The following is a 12,983-nucleotide window of genomic DNA, read 5'->3' as shown; positions in this document are numbered from 1 at the left end:
TCATTTTTAATTTCACTTTCATGAAATCAAAGTCTACTTTATTTTTTGTGTTTGTCTCCATATATTGTTAAATCTTTTTCAAGCCACAGCTGTGAAATGTATCAGAATTTTCTTTCATTTAGTTTAATGTTGTGATTTTTAATATTGTTTGTCTATCCATTTTGTGTTTATTGTGCTATACAGTGTAACATGTTGGTTTAATCCTAATTAATGTCAAATTGCTTTTTAGTTTTCCCAGAAGCCTTTGTCAGGCAGAGAATTGTTGGTTCTCTCTCCCAAACAATTTTGAAACACTAAGCTCAGTATTGATTTGGTTGTGTCTTTGTCTCCCTTGTCTAGTTGGTTCCATCGATCAATGCTCCCATTTCCAATCCAGTACAAAATATATTTGATATTGACTTCTTTGTATCATAATTTGAGTTCAGGAAGTTGCCAGGTTTTTTTAAACTTTTTTCACCTTCCATTGGTTTCTTACTGCTTTACAAAGAAATGCAGCTTATGAACTTTCATTATTCATCTTTGTAAAAATAATATAACTGAGTTTATATTCTAAGTAAGTATTTTATTTGGCTTCCATCTCTATCTCTCTCTCTCTCTCTCTCTCTCTCTCTCTCTCTCTCTCTTCCTGGAAAGTAAGTCAAATGTTTGCTGATTAAGGCACTAACATTTTTTTCAGGCTGTTGAATGCTTTGATACCTTGAGGCTCAGAACCTCTCATGAATTTACTCAGGATTTTAAATGAATATGGATTCCCTTTGTCACAAGCCCTAAAGTGTTTGTGGTTCCACAAGCCCCTGAATTTCTGATGAATATGAATTTCTTTTTAACACTATCTTGTCCACATATACTCTATAGCTGAAGCCATATGAATGGACAAGTTCACCTAAAGATACAATAGAAAACCACAGAAAGTCAAGGATTGGCACAAGGAAAAAGCAAAAACAAAAAAACTATGGGTCTAATCAGAAATGGATTTCCCATATAAGGGGAGCAATTTTCAGAAACTTCATGGGAATGATAAACAGCATTGAATGACAAAGACTCCTTAAAGAAAAATGGCTCCAGAGGGATGATAGACTCTCAAAAATAAATGGACAATATAGTCAGAAAAGAAATCAATAAGGAAGAAAAGGGCCTACCATCCAAAGAAAGTCAAGTATCTCCACGGGAAGTTTTCCAATGAGCTGAGATTTTTTAAAGGAGATTTTTTAAAAGAGGAAGTATAACAAAGAGTGATGGCAAAAGAGTGTCATAGTTCTCTATGTCAGGAAGGCTAAAACCCAGAATGAATGGAGGCTTGAAAATGCAATGGGTGAGACAGAACACTTAAAAAAAAGTATTTTCATAGCAGGAATGTAAAGGAAAGGGATATAGCCACTGAATGAAGTATATCATGCTATAAGAGGCATCAAAAAGAAACAAAACTATTCTATACCTTTTTTATTTCTGCATTCATCACAGAAAATGATCTTCAAAATGGTACAACAGCCCAAGGGCCTAGAGTTCATTTTTCTATTAAGATTCCTTAGTTCTGGGCGAACACTTGCAGAGTTTAGTACATGAGGAAAATGGACATTAAACAGAGAGAAAAGTGTGTTTCTTAATACTTGTAAGAGTTTATTATTTCTTAGAACCTCAACCCCAAGCTGGAGTGAAACTTACTTAAAGAAAGCTGAGATTCAACTCATGTCTTGATCTACAAAAAGAGCAGAATGACACCATATATAGGTGTGTGTGTGTGTGTGTGTGTGTGTGTGTGTGTGTGTTTCCCCTCTAACAAAAAATGTAAAAAGTACATAAATGAACATTTAAAAAGATTTTTAATATTAATCAAAAATCCAGAATGTCAATTAGAGTCTTCCAGGATGTTAATACCTAAACAATCAAAACATCACATTTTTAACGACATGAATGATTATCCTTTCCATCTTCACCTTGGCTGTGTACTTGCAGATCAAATCTTTCAAGGTTAATTCCTAATGTCAAGCTAGATCATGGCTTACACTAAGTCTACTAACTATGGCTATATTTTCTAACAAAGGTGTATATTCAGAAAATTCAACTATTTTTTTTTTTTTTAGTTCAACTGAGGGACCCAGGGACATTCATGAGGATAATTTGAAATCTGGAAGCATCCATCTTGGATCTATTATTCATTGATATACATACACACAAAAGAAATACAAAATTGAAAAGATGACCTTTAAAATCAATCACATATAGCCAGGCAATTTTTTTGATGTCATGTATATCACCATTGCTTGTAGTGATAATAGTGATTGTAAGTCAATCAAATGCCTTCTTTTATTTATGTCCTTGAGAAACTTTTAAGTCATACATTCAGAAGAGAGGAAAGTCCTAATGAAAATAGAAATTATCATGCCTACTGAGTGAGCCATTCTTGTTAAAGTGTCCACTACACTTTGTCATGAAGGTGTTTCCCTACTATTTTCATGGAAGTTGGGCAATTACTCTACCATTGCAAAGTTCTTTAAAAAAAAAAAAAAAGATACAAAATAAATAAAGCAATAGTAAGAGAATATAAACTGCAGCTAATTAAGTTCAAGTAGCTAGATCCATATGAATCATGCCTCAGTGCAGTGGTGGAAAGTATCTTGAAGAATTAGATCTATTCATAGAATCTAGTGTCAGAAATCACAAAGAAACTGGGGGAAATGAAACCACTTCCAGAAGGGGAAAAATTGAAAAAATCACATTTTATTACTCAAAATACTGAGAAGAATGAAATTCAAAAACATGAACAATTAAGTATGGATGTGTTATATATAAAGTATTTGAAGGGAGGAGGGGAAATTTTAGAACTCAAAATCTTATGAAAAACAATGTTGAAAATTGTCTTTATATATAATTAAAAATATAAACACTCTGTTCAAAAAACAAAAAAAAAACTAAAGTGTTTGGAAAATCATAAGGGGCTATACAAATATGAACTCTTGTCATATCATTTTAAAGGACTTTGAGATGGCTAGACATTGCTCCCAAACAATATCATCTGAGAGTGTAGGAGATGAATAAAGGCAGGAAATTCTATACTATGTTCAGGTGATCATGGATTAATTAGCTTGGACAAAATAGAGAATTTATTCAAGTAGCAAAAAATATCAAGCATAGACTATGTGCCAAGAATTGTGCTCATTTGTTATGGAAAAAAAAATGAAAATTTTTGTCTTGAAGGAGTTTATATCTTATGAAGAGAAAGAACACTTATACATATGTGTATAAACAAAATAATTTTGATAAATGACTACTAGTAGCAACAGAGAGAGGTGGAAAGGGAAAAAAGAAAAGCCTCATGTAACAGGATGGCAGAGAGAAGATCATGTATGACAATGGAAATTTAGGTTGGGACAACCTATGGGACAATGGAAATTTAGGTTAGGACAACCGATGGAAGTTAGAAAGTTTGGTTAATATTATTAATTAATTATCAGTTAAATAATTTCAAAGGATCACATTCTCTATAATGTATAGGTCTGGTTTTATTTGTCATAATCTAGATATTGTTTTTGCTTTAACTTTTCGAAGTAGAATATTCTCATGGTACACACTATCTCCACTTGTACAGGCTGATTGAACTTCAGCAATGTATACAACTGAGAACTTTTCTAGGAATGTTTAGAGGGGTAATTGATTGAATAGGGTCACACATCTAGTATTTGTCTAAAGCCAACCTTAATTCTATCTATTATTGACTCTCACATATGCCTTAATACTCTTCTAAGTCATGGCTATGAAGCTCTGAGTTAAAGAAATAAGATGCATGTCCTATACGTTAACAGAAAGGACAACTTCAAAGTCTAACTTAAGATAAAGTATCTGAAATTGTACAAAATTGGATTTCTCTATTTCTTAGTAGTGTTCATTAGAATTCAAGAAGTATCTTCATATTGGAAGATACAATCAACTACAAGTCAATACCACAGACAGGAGAACATTAAATGGGAGATACCACTTAACTTTCACTGAAGTTGACATGTTCCTCAGCCCCTTCAGTTTGAAATGATTATGTAGCTATACAGAACTCCTTCATGACAACAGTCATGTAATCAGCCTAGTAATTTTATTTCCTGATCTGTCTCTGACAAATTCTCTACATTAGAGTGTTTATTGATTGTTAGCAATCTTTTCATTGTCTGTGAGTCCAGTTGGTACTGCCATGACAATTAAAACTTCTAAAAGTAGATTGGGAAGACTTTAAAAGTGTTAAGATTTCACTCATAGGTTTTTTTTTTTTTTTAAGAAGTGTGTTAATCACAAATCACTTCACATGCAATAAATCATTTGATCTTTATTTGATCCTCAAAACAAACTTTGATGTAGGTACTCTTAAAAGACTTTTTAAACATTAAAGATTAGGCAATTGAGGTTTGAGGAAGTTAAATGTCATTTATAGAATCCCATTTTAAATATATTGGATAGGATTTGAAAATAGGTGGTCCTCTCCTTTAACTTAGACATCTTTCCATTACACTGTTAATGAAAAGGCTCTCTCTGTTTAACTCCAGAAAATGCAATGAAAATAGCATCCTGTCAGCTCTCAACTCTTAAATGCTGACTTTTGACATGAAAGCTGATTTTCTGAATAAGGAATAACTATATGGTAATTTATTATGTTCAACCTAAAGCTAACTACATGGCAAAATGTGTAGAATGTTGGGCCTGAAGTCAGTAGGAACTAAGACCAAATGTGACCTCATATATTTACTATATTTACCCTGTTATCCTGAACAAAAAAAATTGATATCCTTTTGCCTCTTTTTTTTTCAACTGAGAAATGAGATTAATAATAATATCTGGGCGTTTTAAGGATTAAATAAAATAATAAAATACTTAATATAGAGTTTGGCATATAGAAGGCACTTTAACACAAAGCATGTTTCCTTCATTCATTTTTTTTTCTTTATAGACATCTGGACTTGAAAAACCATGTTCTAATATCACATTTGATAACTATTCATTTAACCAGTTACCATTTATTTAAGCTCCAACTATTCTCCCCACATACGCTGAGGAAGAAAAAAAAAAAGAACAAAGCTAAGGAACCTCTCCAAATCTATTTTAAATTATTTTATAAGCTTTATAGATAGTATCTACTTCATAATATGGCTAAGAGAAACAAATGGCATAACATAGGAAAGCATCTTGAATACTGTAAAACATTATATGTTCCAGTTCTTAATATGATAGAAAAAGTTGTGAAGGATCTTTATGGAAATGTCTACTCAAAATGTTTCTTTCCATTATCTAGCATGATATTCAGAAATAACTTTTTTTGGATTTAAAAAAAAATTTCATCATCTTGCTGTCATAATTTACTAGGTTCAAAAATATGAATAAACAAGAAAGTATCTATCATTAGCCATTGATAAATCCTCTTCCACTGTTCCTAGATCTCATGACCTCTCATTCAGGAACAACTGAAGGAATTGGAAATATTTTGGGGGGAATTGAGAACATCTGAAGATGTTCTCAAGGAAAATCTATAATTTAGATTTAGAAAACAGGGTAGGATTTTGTTTTTAAATAAGTTTTATTGATATTTTTTATATCATCATAACACCCATGTATTCCTCCTCATATCCCTAATAAGAGAATCAGCACATATGAGAAAAAGTATTTTAGAAAGGAAAAAAGGCAACACAACTATCAATGCATGCAAAAAAGTCCGAAAGTATGTCCAACACATGACATTTGTGCATCTCCCATTTTCATAAAGCAATTGATTTGGGGTGTTTCTTTCATATGGTGTTATTCCAGTCTGAGTTAAATTTATATTTTATTGTTCCCTTAACCTGCAAGTCAGCATAGTGAGTTTTAGCAGGCAATCAGATTACAAAAGGAAACCTGAAAGTCACATATAAACCATTCCAAAGACCAAAGGGCATCATTTATAAAAGGTATCATATATTAACTAAAATTCATATCTTGGTAATATGTTATAAATCAGGGGAAACCACATAAAAGTTGTGTATCAAAATTCTGATAATATATGTAAATTCCAGACAAATTCCAGACCTCTATAGCTCCAGACTAGCAGACCATCAAAGGGTGATGATAACATTAGGATAATGGATTGGAGGTTTTACTAATAATTTTGAAATGATTTGGATACGTTAATGAGCAAACTCTAAGGTGGCACAGATAAAAGTTGGATTCTTTCCCCAAAGACAAACTATAAAATATGAAACCCTAAACTCTTGCTCCAAAGCCCTCTCCATGTCCATGAGTTCCATGTTTGTTAGTACTCCAGATTCTAATCCATGGTTATGCAACTGATAAGCTTTCTCTTCCCTTTCCATCCTCTTCCCCATAGTATCTCTTTGCCTTTACTATACCATTTCTTATATCCATAGCACCTTCTACCTCTATATCCCTCCTCATTTTTGTCATTTTTCTCTGAGCCTTATTAAAATGTAACTACAACATGATTTCACACTTGACAATTATTGTCTTTACCAGTCAGTATCAAAAAAATATGAATGCCTAAATCTATTTCATAATTTCATAAATTATTTATCAATTCACTGTCCATTTTGTTCTTAATTTTATTATACATTCATTACTGGTTTTTTGAGGAGGATGTCATTTTTGACTTTGCTGACTTTAATCTGAATCAGTTCATGGAGATTTTTCCATGTTTCTCTATATCATATACAATAATACTACAACAATGCTGCATTATTTTAATGTGCCACAATTTGTTTATCTATTTCCTAATTGATAGACATATTTTTTTTTCTTTTGCAATTTTTAGTTATCACAGAAAGTATTTCTATAAAGATTTGGAGTATGCAATTTTTTTCTGTATTGATGAATTTCTTGGGAATGTAGATTCAATAATCTCTATCAGGCATCTCTAGCTCAAAAGGTATAGACATTTTAGTCACTTTATTTGGATAAATCCAAATTGTTTTTCAAAATGGTTGGGGCCATTTCATAGGTCTCACAACAATATAAAAGTATGTCTATTTTTCCTCAATCCCTCCAACATTGACTATTGCCATTTTTGTTTTTCTTCTTTGCCTATTTAAAATTTATAATATAAAATCTAATGCTTTTTTTGTGTTTGTTTTTGGTGAGACAATTGGGGTTAAGTGACTTGCCTAGGATCACATAGTTAATAAGTTTTAAGTGTCTGAAGCTGTATTGAACTCAGGTCCTCCTGACTTCAGGATCAGTACTCAATCCATTGTACCATCTAGTTGCCCCCCAATGTTTGTTTTGATTCAAATCTCTCCTATTATTGCTGATTTGGAACATTTTCTCGTGGGATTATAAATATTTAGTTTTTTTTTCCCCCGAAAACTACTTGTCCATATATTTTGATCATTTGTGTGGTCTGTCTCTATATCTGATCATGTATTTATATATCTATAAATAAACAGTTTCCACTCTATGTAAATTTGCATTATGCAAATTCAATTTTCTAGCCTCGGAATAGCATGAATACAGGAAAGTCAGCTCCAATTTTGGTTCCCAGCAGACAGCAGTAGGGGAGGTAATGGCTGTGCCTGCTGTCAAGGTTCTCCATTCCAAGCACTGGACCCTCTCAGACTACTGGGGCCACAGAGCAATAGAGGGGATGGAGCAATACATAGATCAAAAAGGATAGAAGGGGGTTTTTGGAACTTGGATTAAGTGAAAACTGATTCTTTCTTTCTGTGTCTCTCTGATTTCTCCCTGTGTCTCTGATCTCTGTCTCTCCGATTTCTCTCTGTCTCTGTCTCTCTTTCACTTTCTCTCTCTCTTTTTCCTCTGCTATCATATGTCTATACATGCCTTTTCTTACATATTTTTGCATATATCTATGTAAAAACAGATATATGTGCATATATATTTATATCTCTCTATATAGATATTGATTATATCTTAGACAACAAACCCTTATAAAACAAAATTTGTCAAGATTTGTTTTGTTTAACCATTTAACAATTTCTCTTCTTATTCTACATAGATTCATGTAAAATTTTTTCACATTCAAGTAATCCATGTGATCCAATTTATCTTTAGCAATTTACTCTGTTTTTTGATCAAAAATGTCTTGTCCACATTTGTGAAAGGCATATAACCTGTTTATCTTCATTTTTTCAATGATCTTAATATTAATGTATGCATCCATTTAAAATTTATTGTGAAATATAATATAAGATTTTGGTATAAGCCTATTTTTTGCCAGACTGCTTCCTTGTTTTCCCCAAAGGTGTTTACTAAATTCATAAAGTTGCTCCACAGGTATTTTATGTTTTTCACTTTTCCAAATATTGAATTACTGGGTTCTATTATTTCTAGCCAAATGTTCCTTGTCTAGTCCGTTCTACTGATCTTCCTTTCTATTCTTTAAGTAAAACTGCTTATTTTTTTTTTATCTCTGCTTTTCTATAATATAGTCTAAGTTCTGGAACTACGATTTTCCCTTTATCCTTAGTTTTTCCCACCTTTCATTGATATTTTAAATCCATGTGTTTTTTTTTTATGTTTTTTTATTATTATTATGTTATATTCGGTAAAGTTTTCCTTGACAATTTTATAGTTATATTATTAAAAGTGTAAATTAATTTCAGTAGCGGTATTATTTTTATTTTCTTGGTATAGTCTAACCATGAGCACTGAATAGTCCTTCAACTACTTAGTTTTTTCTTTTCTTTTCTTTTCTTTTTTTAAAGAATTACTTTGCCATTGAATTTATACCAGTGTATCTGTTTAAAGAGAAATTGCATTTGGAATAATGCTTTTAAAGTTAGTATATAAGCACTGGAAATATAAACAAGAAAAAAAAAAGGTAGTACCTCTCAAGTAGCTTAGCATTTAATGGGGGAAGACAACACAAAAAGGAAGTTGGAAAGAAAACAGGATACCAATAAAGGGGCCCTGTATCAGCTATAATCTTCCCTGGAGTCCAAACCTAGCAAACGGAAAGTGAAAAGTTTACTGGAAATTTCAGACGTCAGCTCCCTAACTTTAAGAGGAATTTCACAATCTACTCCCCAGGCCTCCAATGACAGAGAAAAGAAACTGAGGGAACCAGGGTGTTGAGTATCCAAGTGCATTCCAAAGCTGACTTAATCTATACTGGATGGAGCATCATGTTCTGTGGAGTACAAACCCAGCAGAGATGCTGATGGAAAGTACAAAACTTCAGTCTCAGTTTTCTTGTTTCTAAATAAAAGAAATTACACCAGTCACTAAATCCCCAATTTCCTTTCATCACTCTTATTATCCACAATTTGCAATGGAGAGATAGGTTGTTGTTTTAGTCTTGAGACATTACAGCTTGTAGAGTACAGCTAGCTACTCTAAAACAGATTTTGATTCAAGTCATTGCTTCATAGAATCATAGCATTAGATCTAGATCTGGAATCTAACTTAGATGCCATCCAGTCTAATCCTTCATGTTACAGAGAAAAGACAGATTCAGGGAGATTAGCTAATTGTTCCAAACTGCAAAAGTAGAATTCAAAAGTGGTAAATTTCAAATCCAGGTCCTCTGACTGCAGAGACAATATTTTTTGCTGCCATTGTTCTTCTTGATAACAAATCCAATGACTTATCTTTTAGGCTATGAGGTACAAATGCAAATGAAGTTCTGACATGGTTCTCTCTGTCATAGGTCCAGTGCTACTTCAGATACTAATAGTGTGATTCTGGGCAAATCACAATCTCTCTGCCTCAGTTTCCTCATCTGAAAGAGATGGATACCTTTTTCCCAAAGTTGAGATGATGGGGTGATAAAACATTTGGAGAGTGCTTTGTAAATGTCAAGGTACTGTTGTTATTACCAATGCTACACTAGCAGTCATGTGCACTGATCCACAGTTCTGGCCTTCCACAGAGTCTACTACTGTATTTTGTATAAAATTAGGTGTTAATGATTTTCTTTTGAATTGACATGAAAGGAACCTTTGATTTCTTCACTATGTACTCAGAGACCTCAGTTTGGGAAGGAAAAAAAAAAAGTGAATCTTCCTAACATGAGGACAGCAAAGAGAAGCAGTATTCATTAAAAGTTAATGATGTCGCATGAAGATAATGAGAAATACAAATGGAATTCACATAGACATATTATCTTTGTGATGCATGGCAAAGTTTAATACATAATCAACATTAAACTATAGTCCCAGGGGCTATTTTTATCTCAATGTGTTTTTCTCACATTTAAATCAAAATCCCAAGGTTCCTTGCTTTCTATGCCATGTGTTCCATGCCACTAGGGATTTTATCGTAACCCGGGGACACAGCTGATGATGTAAACATACATCAAGGTTCTGCTATGTTGTGAGAATCATTTAATTTTCCACAGATCACTTTATTTATTCATTCTACTAGATAAGCCTTATCTCTAGGGAGAAATGGGGGTCAATAATATTTCTCTTTAGTATTTTTTTAAAGTGACTAACTTTTATAGTCTATCTACCTCAGCTTAAATCATTATGTCCTTATCCTCTGAGCTTATTAGCATATGAAGGAAAACAATGAGCTAAAGATGTTATTCATACTTATAAGCATATTTCTCCTAGTGCATTATATTTAACTCTAAGTGTATGCATATATGTGCATACTTAAATACATCTATCACATATATGTTATATATGCCACATGTGTATATATTTATCTGTACATACACATATCTATATACACATATATCTATGCATGCATACAAGCATAGCACACTAACTGTTCAGGCCCTGCTATCCTAGAGGAAGAAGTTCTTTACCATATGGTTAATGTTTCTCTTACTTAATTTTACATTGAGCTTATGTCTCTATGTCTCTATAAAAGTTCCCTGATGACAAGTACAATGTAACTTTTTTTTAATTCTTTGTGTGTGTGTATGTGTGTGTGTGTCTGTTTGTCTATATGTTCATAGCCCTTGGAATTGTTTTTTACACATTATGATTACTTACTGAATTTTTCTGTTGAATTATTTTTAAGTTTATAATTTATTTTCTAAAATAAAAGAAGAAAATTATCCATGAAGAATCATAATGTTCCTTCCTCTTCTTATACTTCCATGACATATGTCCTTTTTATTTTCATTTACTTTATGTTCCAAATATCTAGGATAATAAGCCTTGTTTAGGATAATAAACAAGGGTAATAAACCTTGTTTTTGATTTTAATTATTCTACTAAATTAAATATTTTGGGCTCAAACTATATTAATAAGTGATTTTGATTATGAAAAAGATGATATATACTGTTTTTATACACATATACATATATATGGATATATATATATATATATATATATATATTTGAGTCAACTATATAGAGATTAATATATGCACAGCAATAGTACAATTTAATAGTAGTAGTCCCTATCTCAAAATTTGGTATAAGATGGAAGCTATGCTAACTTAAATAGCATCAACAACAAACAATAAGCACACAACTAAACTTCTAGTTTCTTCTGTCAGAATGATTCAATGCTGTATTTCCCAAATGCCAGTTTGTGGGGAATTTATTTCCTGACAACACAATTTCATTATATTTTCCCAATTCTGACTATTGAAACTATAGGTTCATTTTGCTCAAATACAGATGACCTTGTTGGTGTCTTAATATTTGCCTTGGCTATCAGAATATTGTCTGTAATAATAAGGTAGGTAATAATGAATATTATTGTAACCATAGAAAAACATTATTTATATATTGGGTATTTTATATTTTCTAAAGCATTTTCTCTTATATGACTAGCATGTTTATGTTGCAGAAGATTAACTCAAAAGCTACCTTTTTCATGGTGGAGGACATCTCTTTCAATATATAAATTGGACATATCTCTTTACATATATACATATGCATATACATATGTACATGTGTGTGTATGTGTGTATATTTGGACCAGAACAAATTTATTCAATGCTATTGCCTACTTGATGTCCATATGAACATCTGCAGTTGAAATATCTCTAAATTTACACACCTCACATTTGTTTTTCTCTATCACAATTCTGTTTTGTTCAAAGAACATAGCACCTTCTTTAATGCCATCTGAGTTGTCCTATGCTGCTGTCTCCCATGTCTCACCATCAAGTCCAAAGTTTTTTCAGAGAAACCTTGAAAGTGTTCTTTTATCATTTCTTCTGAGTTCCATTTAAGCACTTGCCCTATGTGAGTTATTTGTTAAATAGTTATATAGACTAAAGCTTCTTAAATTGTAAGTCATGACCCCCATTTGTGGATCACAAAACTGATTGTCAGGGTCATGAGGAAAATTCAGCAAAATTAAAAGACTTCTGAACACAGTGACTAAAAATTAATTCAAAATCAATTGTATAATGCATTCAAAATGATTTGGTCAAAATATGTCCATGACGCATTACCCAACTTTATTGCAACTTTGGTTCTGAACACACAGCATGTATACTTTCCAATGTACATGTACAAATGTTGCAAGAAACACCTTGGCTCATATTTGAGATTGGGGGACACATAAAATTTTATGGGTGAAAAAGAGTCATGAATGGAAAAAAATATAAAGAATCCTAGTTTATGCAAATATATATTTAACATTTGAACAGTGTGGCCAGCCTGCTAGAGTTGTAATCTCTGCACTAGAATTTGGATGCTTGACAGTTCAGCTCAAAAAAGGACTTGTGTCCAGGATCTTATCTCTCCAGATGATCTTCAGAATCTTCCTAAGACAATTCAAATGGAAACAATTCAGTTTCTTGGCATAGTCCTTGTATATTGAGCAGGTTTCTCATGTGGACAACAATGAAATCAGTACAATGGCTCTGTTGTGTACACACACAATTCATATGTATGTGTATGCATGTGAATGTATAGACATATGAATGTGTGTGTATATATACACACACATGTTTGCATGTGTATGTGAATTTGTGTATATGTATCAAATAGGTAGATGAATGAATACAGCCTTGGGTTTGGAATCAGAAAAACTAATCTTCATGAGTTGAAGTTTAACTTCAGGTATTTACTAGCCATGTGATGCTGAAC

Source organism: Sarcophilus harrisii, chromosome 2, assembly GCF_902635505.1.
Source record: "Sarcophilus harrisii chromosome 2, mSarHar1.11, whole genome shotgun sequence".
Taxonomy (NCBI): Eukaryota; Metazoa; Chordata; class Mammalia; order Dasyuromorphia; family Dasyuridae; genus Sarcophilus; species Sarcophilus harrisii.
Note: the sequence above shows the minus strand (reverse complement) of the source record.